Raw genomic sequence first — 9,824 nt, forward strand, 5'->3', positions numbered from 1 at the left:
AGCAACAGAAAAGCTAACAGAAATGATTACTTAGTTTTACCATGCTTCCAAATAATCTACTCCTTGTTACCCAGGTAATACATTTTCCCTTCACAAGTCTCAGTCTCATACTGAGTAGCACATGCCAGAATCACTTTGGCTCGTTTCCTGCTTCCTTTCTTTACATGCTTAATTTGCTTTTTTTTTTCCCCAGTAAGAAAGTATGCACACATTAAGACCCAACACGGCTAAGTTTTCCGTCTGTCAGCTTAAAAATAGACAGCAATGAATATATCTAGCAAAAACATTTTTTTGAAAAAAACTGCAGGGTGCTTCAACAAAATGGTTTCAGATTTTCCCCTGCCCCAATCCTCAGCTGTATCCTAATCAGCTCAGCACAGAAGACTTGACTTCCTTTCACCCCACTGCTTTCCTTACTTGGACTCACGGCTTCCTTTTTGCTTGGATTTTCCCCATTCTGACCAACCTCCTTGGAAGTCTGACCTCTTCCATTTATGTTTTTATGTTTGACAATCTTTGGGTGTTTGTTTCCTCAATGCATTACCTTTTCAGAGGTACACCAAGAAGATACTGTGTATTCCTATTCCAAGAAAACAGCCAGGAAATTATAATTGGTCAGAGAAAGGTCACCAAATTTGATGTAAGACGGGCAATGACTAGCAGGTGCATTATAGCCAAAAGCAACATTTGCTACCAGAGAATTTAGCCAAGCCTTCAGGAGCTGCTTAAAGCCAGTTGTACTGATTGAGGCTGTTTTCAGTTTTTTTCAGCTGTTTTCAGAAAATTTTCATTTCCCCTGTACTGTTTTGTTTGTTCTTAGTGCAGTGCAATTTTCTCACATACAGGATGTGAAGATATAAATAATTAGAAGTCAAATCATCAACCTCTAATCTGTCTTAACTCAGCTGAGAGCAGCAGTGTATGTATGCTTCCGTATATTCATATAATGGTGACTATAGTCACTATGTCTACCTCATTTGCTTCCTATATTAACAGATACTTTTATGGAATTGTTGCTAAAAGTCCTATATCATCCTCTATCCAAAATAGTGTTGTTGTTTGTTTTGTTTTTTTTTTTTAAAGTCTTATGTACAACACATTACAACTTACGATGTAGATGAAGTATTTTGTGGTTTTCATTTTCATATCTTTGATGGAAGACAGTAAAATATTGACACCCTATACTTAAATGTCAAATCTTTGCTTCGTGGTTTTTGTAGTATTTCTTTTAAATACTAAAGCATCACGAAATTGCAACCTGAAAATGCTATGTTTAAGTTCTTGGCTTTTACCTTCGTGTTGTTTTCAGCACAGCCATAGCTTTCGTTATCAAGCCATTTGCTTGCTTTGGTATGAGCAAGTGTTCTAATTCAGCTTATCTTGAACAGCTCGATCTCAGGCACCCTGCATTGCATTTGGAGGTATCCAAACTGGTTTAAAGTGTGCTAGCTCACATACTGGAAGCTTAAGTTAATATAAACTCTGCTTAATATAATTCATGCTTTCTCCTATTATACAAATATATCCCTGTAAGTTAGAGCCAAATCCCCCATGTAGCATGAAGATAGTCCTAGTAGGTTTCAGGCACCTGAAACCAAGAGGAAAATTCTCTAGGCTTTCACTAATGACACCTTCAAACTCACTTTGCAACTTTGTGCCCTGAGAAGAGGAATTGCAGTGCCCAGAAGCAGCTTACTCTATGAGCCCCCACTATACTGTCCACTCCCTGCAGTCTGGGATGAGGTACCCAAGTCCTCAAGGAGGATGTCATTTCAGATAGTACTCTTTAGTGCTGTTTTTTGACCAGATGAGACAGCTCCTTGCTCTGTGTTGATTACTAAACTACCATCCTGAGGCACCTGTCCAAAACACGTATTTACAAGGCTGTTCTGAGGGCTGCTGATTCTTTGCCACTGGTCAGGAATACAGAAAAATGTAGCCTTACTTTTAACAGTAGGCTTTTTTTTTTTTTTTTACACTAGAAGGAAAGATGATATAGCTATTTAAGGACTATAAGATCTCTCTTTAAATTGAGAAAGATTTTGAACAAATACCTCACCATAATGGCACTTCTCTGACTCTTCAAAATATACAGCTGGTTCAGAAGATAAGAATCAGAATGCACTCAACTAAATTTACCTCTAATAAGTTTCCAACAAGAATGTCTATTACTGCATTGCAATAGAAGTTTATTCACAGGCCAGTGTGACCACGTCTACCCACCTTCGCTGTTACAGAAGATCCACAGCTCCCTTTGCTGCAATTTGTAGAGTTGGTCACTCTTGAAAAGAGATGGTCCTCTTCAGAGATGATTGTTCAGGGCAGTATTGCCCTGTCCCAGGAGCAGAGTCATAATTGAAAACCCACATTGCTGTAGTTCCTTATAGTCCATTCCATATGATGGGGGAAAATCTGAAACAAAATATAGAAAACTGGAAGTTGGCTGAATAGACTATATATATCCCTTTTGACACTTCCATCATAGATGTGAAATTTTCACTCTACACTTTATATATATATATTTTTTTAAAGCAGAAGGAAATATTGTGGTTTTCACAAGCTACAAATCATTTTTGAACATATGACAAGTGACCACAGTTGTAAGTTCTACTCTTGGCAAAGAGAAGATTGCTTGCTTTAAGGAACACAACTTTGTGGACAAAAAATGTCTCTACACATGAAGCTGGTTCTCAGTGAGCTGAAGTTGTCACAGGAATACATACCTAGTGCACGGGAAGCAATCCTGGCCCTGCAAGCAAGGTGCCCACCCACGTGCTCCAGGGCACATCTTGGCAGGATGAGGCCTGAACAGAGTCCTTAGGTTGGAGACGAATGGAGAAGGATGGGATTATAAACAAAACCATAGGTTTGGGCCTCTTGCACAGCACAGCTGGTGTGACGATGGGGACTGATCCTGCTGGAAGTGTCTTCCATTGGGATCCAAGTCACCACCAGGCTTTTGCGTCTTCCTCTGTGCCCACAGGATACGGGAGCTCTGCCCTGGGAGGAGTCACTGACCAATTTGCTTCCCTCTGGGTTTTAACATGGGAGAACATAAACCTCTATTTTTGTTCCTTCAGGGCAAGAGGCTGAATAAACCTAGGCAGATGAGAAAGCCTCAAGTCCATTATTGAATTTTTATCTCCTACCTGGCCAACCACATACACAAACAATTAAACTCCTCTTACTGACTAGTTAAGAACCTCCTCATGTCTGCTTCTGGAGAATCATCATCACCTTTTAGTAAAAGCCTAATTTGATAGAGTCACCTCAAAAGATGCACTGTACAGAAACATGATTAAACACCAATTTGACTGTTTAAGTTGCTCATGCAGTGAGAAATCCTAAGCATAAGCAAATTTTGAGTAAACTTTTCAGAGATTATCAGCATTAAAGCTGTGCCATGGAAACCATGCAAATGCTTAATTGAAACACAGCATATGGAAACAGTCACAGTGAGAAAGGTTGAGAAAATCCACATTTATCATCTAGCATTTACTTGCAATCAGTAAAAAAAAAAATCACAGTATATACACATCCTGTTTATTGGTAATATTTTAAATAAACTTGGAAAATTAATTTCCGGACAGGATTACTTGTATTTCTTCCAAGAGTGTTGTTTTTAGTTCCAGAAAGCCATGACATTGCTTTCCATCATGGTGTATTACAGGAAAAAGTGATTTGTTGGCCATCTTGCCCATGGGTAACAGGCAACAAGCAGCTGCACTCAGACAAAATACAGGAACCAAAATGCACGATGCATGTACATATGTAAAGATATTTTTGCACAAGTCCCAAACACAGGTGTGGTGGAATGGGAAAGCAGAATACATGCCATACCACTCGAAATGATGCACGATGTTAGTCTTAGTTACCATGAGGCAAACTGGAGTGCACAAGGAAAAGCACAGCTGCCCAGGGAAGTGTTTCAGTATCCCCTAACATCACATCTGACTGTCCTAAACTTGCTGACCAGCTGCTCTGAACTTGGGAGCAACTCAGACACACACAGGCATGCACTGTGGTTGCAAAAACCTAATGCAGCTACTCCCCATACCCTGCATGCAAGCATTATGTTTCATTCCCATGAATTGCAGGGTCCCATCACACCTCATAAGCCCTCTCACATCCCATATCCACGCCAGATCTTCAAATCATCCCTGGGCAGCAGTAGGCTGCAGATTAGCCATCATCTGCTAATTCAGCCCAAGGATATCCTCTGTAAACAGCCGCTTTCTTGTTCATCTGCAGGAAAGGAGATCTTCATTGTAAAAAAAAATAAATTAAAAAAAATAGAGCTGTTCTGCCAACAAGTTTTTGCAATGACATCTCCTGGTTTGCTCTGGGGAATAGAAGAGGATGCCAGCTAATAGTGCTGCGGTTCCTCAGGGAGCCAAAGCACTGAGGGAAAAGGGAATTGGTCACAGTTGCTCAGGGATGCACTTGGTGGACAGGACAGCCAAGCTGTAGGAACTGGGCACTACCAGGAACCCCTCTTTCCCTTTTCACCAGCCCTTTTTTCCTGCCAAGTCTCCCATTTGGAGGGGGAGCATGTGCATCCAGTACAATGCAAAGTATGTCTGTGTCACACTGTCCTGGTGGGCTTCACGTGGTGTCAGACCCTTGTGTCCCATCTGCTGGGTCACTTCTAAGACAACAGCTTTTTCAGAGCACCTCACCAAGTCTTCACCCCACCCCCCTTGGCCCACGTCTGGTGATTCTGCAGTGAGCTGGCAGTTACTCAGACTGGCATGTGGTCAGGTCATGTGTCAGAGACATTTATCTCATTTACAAGCCAAAGATTCCCCAGTGAGTAATTCTCAAAGAAATAATCACCTTCCTGGTCCATTTTTCCAACCCAAGACTGCGTCTAACAAGCACCTACTGAACCTAATGAGATATGTTGACTACAGACATAAACTATTTAATAATCTTAGTGCATGCAGACATCACCCAGGCATTTTACTTATTGCTCAAGGCAAAGAGCAACACATTGGCCCAACCCTCAGCAAAGTCAGATGAGGTTTTCCCATCAACTTAAGATGGATCTGGACTGGATCTAGCAAAATGAACCCATCATATCCATTGTTCACGGGCTCTCACCACGAGCTAGATCACTGGCTTTTTGGAAGCTACACGTTATTTTCTTTTCAACAGCCCCTGGGCACGTAGATTTTCACAAAGTTTATAAAAACGGTAACAAATGGCAATTGTGATTTTGCTGAGCAGATCTGAGGCTGAAGAAGGTAAAAGGTGTCAGCAATGTTTTCATCTCTCCAGTTTTTTAAATGAGATTTGCCATACTTCATAAACACATGGCTAAGTCTGTTTTCTCCTAATTTGTGTGTGAATCTCTGTGTTATAAGTATATTAAGATAGCACAGAGAACTTATTTCTTACATCTGTATAATATCCCAAGGGTTACCTTGCTTTGTGTAAAAGAAACAGCTGAAAATTTGGCAGTTAAATTATACAGGAGAAAGTAGTGTGTGACTCTGAATGATGAGAAACTAACAAGCCACAACCTTTTCCCTCCCCTCTGTTCATACTGAGAACACTCAGTTAAGTCAGCGCTAGCCCAAATCTTCTTAGACCTGGAGGGGGATTGTTACGAGCAAAAGCTTGCCCATTTTTTCCAATTTTATCAGCTAGTCCAAATCAAAAATATTATCCTTCCCCACAAACTGTACTTAACTAAGCAGTTTTTAAAGCAGGAAGAACAGAGGAATAACCTCTATTTCACACACCAAGTTGCCTAACATACATGACAAGTATTATGACTATTAAGACACACAAAGGCACTTTGCCTCTTTCATTATCACTTTGAATACAATGTCTTAATTAGCATTTGATTAACCCTACCACTAGGTGTTAATATTAATGGGTGGCAACAATTCTAATTATCAAGAACGCATCAGAGACATTGGTCCCATGTCTGGGTATGACAGCGGGGCCAGCACACACAGGGCAAAAGCTTAGTTCTGGGAAACCCAGTCAGACTGGTGCTAAAAACTGGAAACCAGCACTGGGTCCAGAATGTTTGAAGCCTGAATTCAAGCCTGAATGTTTGTTCTTGCGCAAGCGTGTCAATCTAGAACTCAGCTTCACAGCTTAGTTGACATTGGAGTTAAGTATGACAATATTGCAGTACGAGTGTGAATGGTTTTATAGAGCCCCAAGTTGTTAGGATACAGCTTTGCTCACCACAGTTAACCATGCCATCTCAGTTAATCATGTACCCACCACGCCGTAAGTCTGTTAATTTAACAAAAAAGATTTACTACAGTATTTTTGTATAGCAGCCTTCCTTCTAGGCACATGGTTGCACTTCTTTCCCTGTGCTGCATCACCATTAGGGTTCCCCTGGTCACAGCTAATTAAGACCAGAAGAGCTATGCTGTGGAGATATAAAACAATGCTGGAAGCAGCTCACAGCCACCTCCTGCCTATGCCCCCACCACCAGGTGGTAGGAAGAACCTCCTGGAAAAGCAGGACCCTACACCACAGCCTCCCTAAAGCCAGCTGGGAGGAAGGGCTAAGCAAAACCTGGGCCAGACTCTTCCAGACAGAGTTTGTACCCTGCTGTGATGAAGAGCAGCCCATGTCCAGCAGATCAGGCATGAAAACTTGCTAGGGAGAACAGAGGGACTCCACACCTGGAGGCTTACAGAAGGAACCGTTTGACTTTGTCACCATTAAGCTGCGTGCCATTATCGAGGCTGGAATACCCTATGAAGACTGTTGGCTCTGCCCATAAGTGTTCCCTGCTTTTTCTGTAATTACCTCAGTGAGAATGAGAGACTTTAATGGGGATATTTATAATTTTTGTCTGAACTATCCCCTGTACTCCCTAGTCTTCTCTGCATAAGGATCTTCACTCCTGCACAGGGTATTTGCATTCCAACTGTGTCAGTTCCTCTAACGACATATCAGCTGCTTCTTCATCAGAGGGAGAGTCTGAGATGCATTAAAACAAAGGAAGAGATCCCATGGGCAAGAGTTTTCTTTGGGTTGGATCCCTATAGAAGCTTTTATCCTCCTGGCAGAGCAGAGCAAATTTCCACAGATCGAACAAGATTGAGGGAACACACATCAAAACATTTCTGATTTTCTTCCCTTCTCGTCTCAGGTGCCATGCCAGCTTGTCTCCTGTGGCAGTGATAAACCACGTGCACTGAGGACACATATATGTGTTGCCCACAAATGAAGAGGAAACAGCAAATCTGTAACAAAATGCTTTTCTCCAAAGCATTATGTTACGTCACATAGCATTCTCTTCTTCTTGCAGGATTTTATCCACTACAGGACCAAACACCCCACCAGATACACCACACAATCCAAGTGCTCCTTATTTCCTGTCTAGCCCAGGTCCCTGTCAGGGACATTAGCACACAGCTACACAGAGTGCTGTTTCACTAGTGTCCTAGCAATATAACTGCTGGAATTGTTGGTGATAAAGGATCTTGACATGCTTTTCCCAAGCAGCCTGTAGATACTCATTCTTGTATTGCATTCTCCAAGCACAAGGAGAAAAAGGTTTTTTTTAAGTCTGCCTGTCTCAGCTTTCAGCATACTTCTCCATGTAGTAAGATTTCTTCAAAACACCATCCACTGCATACTGTCCCTTCATTAAACAAAAAGATTTTTTTTAATATCAAAAAGAAATGATAATAAAAAGGACCTTCTAAATTACCAGACACTTGGGTCTCAAGTAGGAAAGCCTTCTCGTAGCTTACACCTTGAATTTACTGTGGCATTTCCCCAGGGATGTCATGCTACCTGGTTTCTATCCCAACCAGCAACTTTACAAATTGACAAACTATAAGAAGGGCTTCTGCTCCAGAGTGAAGAATCAATAGCAGTCTACTTGGATAGCCTCAGAAAGTCCTTAACTTTTAATTGAACACTGGAAAAGAAATTGCAAAATGTGAGAACTCAAAACAGCATGAAGCCCACATAATTATCTTTCTCCTTGCAGTTCCTTATGTAGACTGGAGACTAATTAAACACATATGCAGCCTAGAAAGTGATTTGCAACAATATCTTTTGTCAGTTTGCAAGTGGACTGAACCAGAAGGTGAATATGAACAAGGAATGGGAGCCACTGCCTGGTGTCCCACATCGCTCTCACTAATGCCTTGGATTTTTAGCTTCAACTACCTATAGAAAACACAAAATAGACATCACACCTGCTTTATAAAGCCATAAAGCAGGGTCATCTTAACAAGTAACTCAGATACCAAAATTTGGAAGAACTGTAGATGCATATACAGCGTTTTTTAAGCATTTTTTTGCTGGTTTCACATTATAGTATTCTCCAAAAAGCTACCTATCCTATCATGAGCTATTAGAAAGATAAATGTAAATTAAAGTCAGTGCTTTCTTTTTTTCTGTTGCAGAAAAACAAATTCAAGTCTTGATTCACAAAACCCATTCTTTATTCTTTAATCACATTAATGAGAATGCTTAGAACATCCCTTAGAAATCACACACAAGCAGCACTGCCACTACACTAACTACAATAAAACCAACACTAGCGCTTCATTAACCAGCAAGTTTTCCCCAACTATTAAGATAATTTGGGGAGAACATAAAAATACAGAACCTCAATGCAAGAGGATAAATAAAAACATCTCCCAAAATGCAACCACCTACCTCCTCTACCCACCACCCCTCTCCAGGAGGAAACCTAGCCTGCTCACTGCGGCCTTAAGTCCTGTCTCTTCCCGCAGCAAACTGGAAGCACCTGCCTGGGCTGGCTCTCAGCTGGCAGGAGCAGTAGAGATCCCGGCAACCCTGCCCTAGCAGGAGGCAATCTCCTTGCCTTTCATTTATGCACATCAGCGGCAACCAGAAGCAGGTACCAAGCATCAGGAGGACACCCTGATGTTAGTACATGGTGTTAGAGGCCAGAGTAATTACCACAGAAACGAAGGATGCTATGATTAGTCCAAACATCATGTGCAGTTATTGGAAAATTCACAGTTTTCTGCGGTTTTCATCCCCCACGCACCACCTGAGGACTCAGGTCGCTCAAAGGGTTGTGGTTTCTGTGAATACAGAGTCAAAAAGAAGTGTCACCTGCTGCGGGGCTCTGCAGCTCTGGCAGGACAGCTCAGTGCCAGGCCCACGTGCAGAGGGACACCTTCCTGAAAATGTGCTTGCCACCAGAGGGGCTGTGGTAGACGTTGGGAGGAGAGAAATCTTCCCAGATGAATGATCCTTTCTCACCTTTACCAGCGAGTGTGCTCCATCAACACTTCAAAGCCTCCTGTGCAGCTGAGCGGATCCTTTCTGGTTCTGCTTCACTGCCCTGGCTCCTCTCCTCCCAGCAGCTATCCCATCTCCCCCTGCACCCCCCAAAAAAACAGGATGAGGGCCAGTTCCTTCTGTCCCCGCTCTGACTCAGCTGGGTGAAGACCAACTGGACATCCAAGGGCTGCCTGAGGCTGCTTCATGCCATAAAACATCCCAGAGCCATCAGAAAGTAATGCTGCTCATGTCAACGGGGCAAATCGTTGGCTCTGGTGGACCGGAAAGCTCCGTACCCCTACACACAGCCACACGGTCCCCTGTACCTATATATAGCTCAGCACCTATAGCCCAGCACCTATAGCCCACGCAGCCCAGGCTGGGAAGCAGAGCTCCCACGAGCACAGCTGGAGCTGCTGCACATCGCCATTGCGCGGCCAATGCTGCCACCCGAATGCAAAGCCCAGAACATAACCGGGCAGGAGGGGATGGCATCCATCCCGCAGCGTGTGCGCCGGGAGCCAGGCTGGGGGCACAGAGCCGGGGGTGTTTTATCTGCTGATTTTTGGGG

The 9,824-nt window shown here is 42.8% G+C and overlaps 1 protein-coding gene across 3 annotated transcripts in view; it reads right to left on the minus strand.

The window, feature by feature from the left end:
* The window catches only part of SPAG16 (sperm associated antigen 16), a 399,263-nt gene extending 389,893 nt beyond the window's left edge, over positions 1–9,370 (minus strand). For 2 of the 3 annotated variants that reach the window (XM_083841616.1, XM_083841615.1), the window contains exons 1-2: positions 8,657–8,812; positions 2,224–2,412 (exon numbers count right to left, since the gene is read on the minus strand). The gene's annotated coding sequence lies outside the window, so the exon portion shown is untranslated. Of the gene's footprint in view, positions 1–2,223; positions 2,413–2,723; positions 3,033–8,656; positions 8,813–9,232 lie in introns of those variants that run through there. The other variant, XM_083841614.1, reaches the window with a different exon arrangement.
* Between the last annotated feature and the right edge of the window lie 454 nt (positions 9,371–9,824).

Source organism: Anser anser (genome assembly GCF_964211835.1).
Source record: "Anser anser genome assembly, chromosome: 6".
Classification (NCBI taxonomy): domain Eukaryota; kingdom Metazoa; phylum Chordata; class Aves; order Anseriformes; family Anatidae; genus Anser; species Anser anser.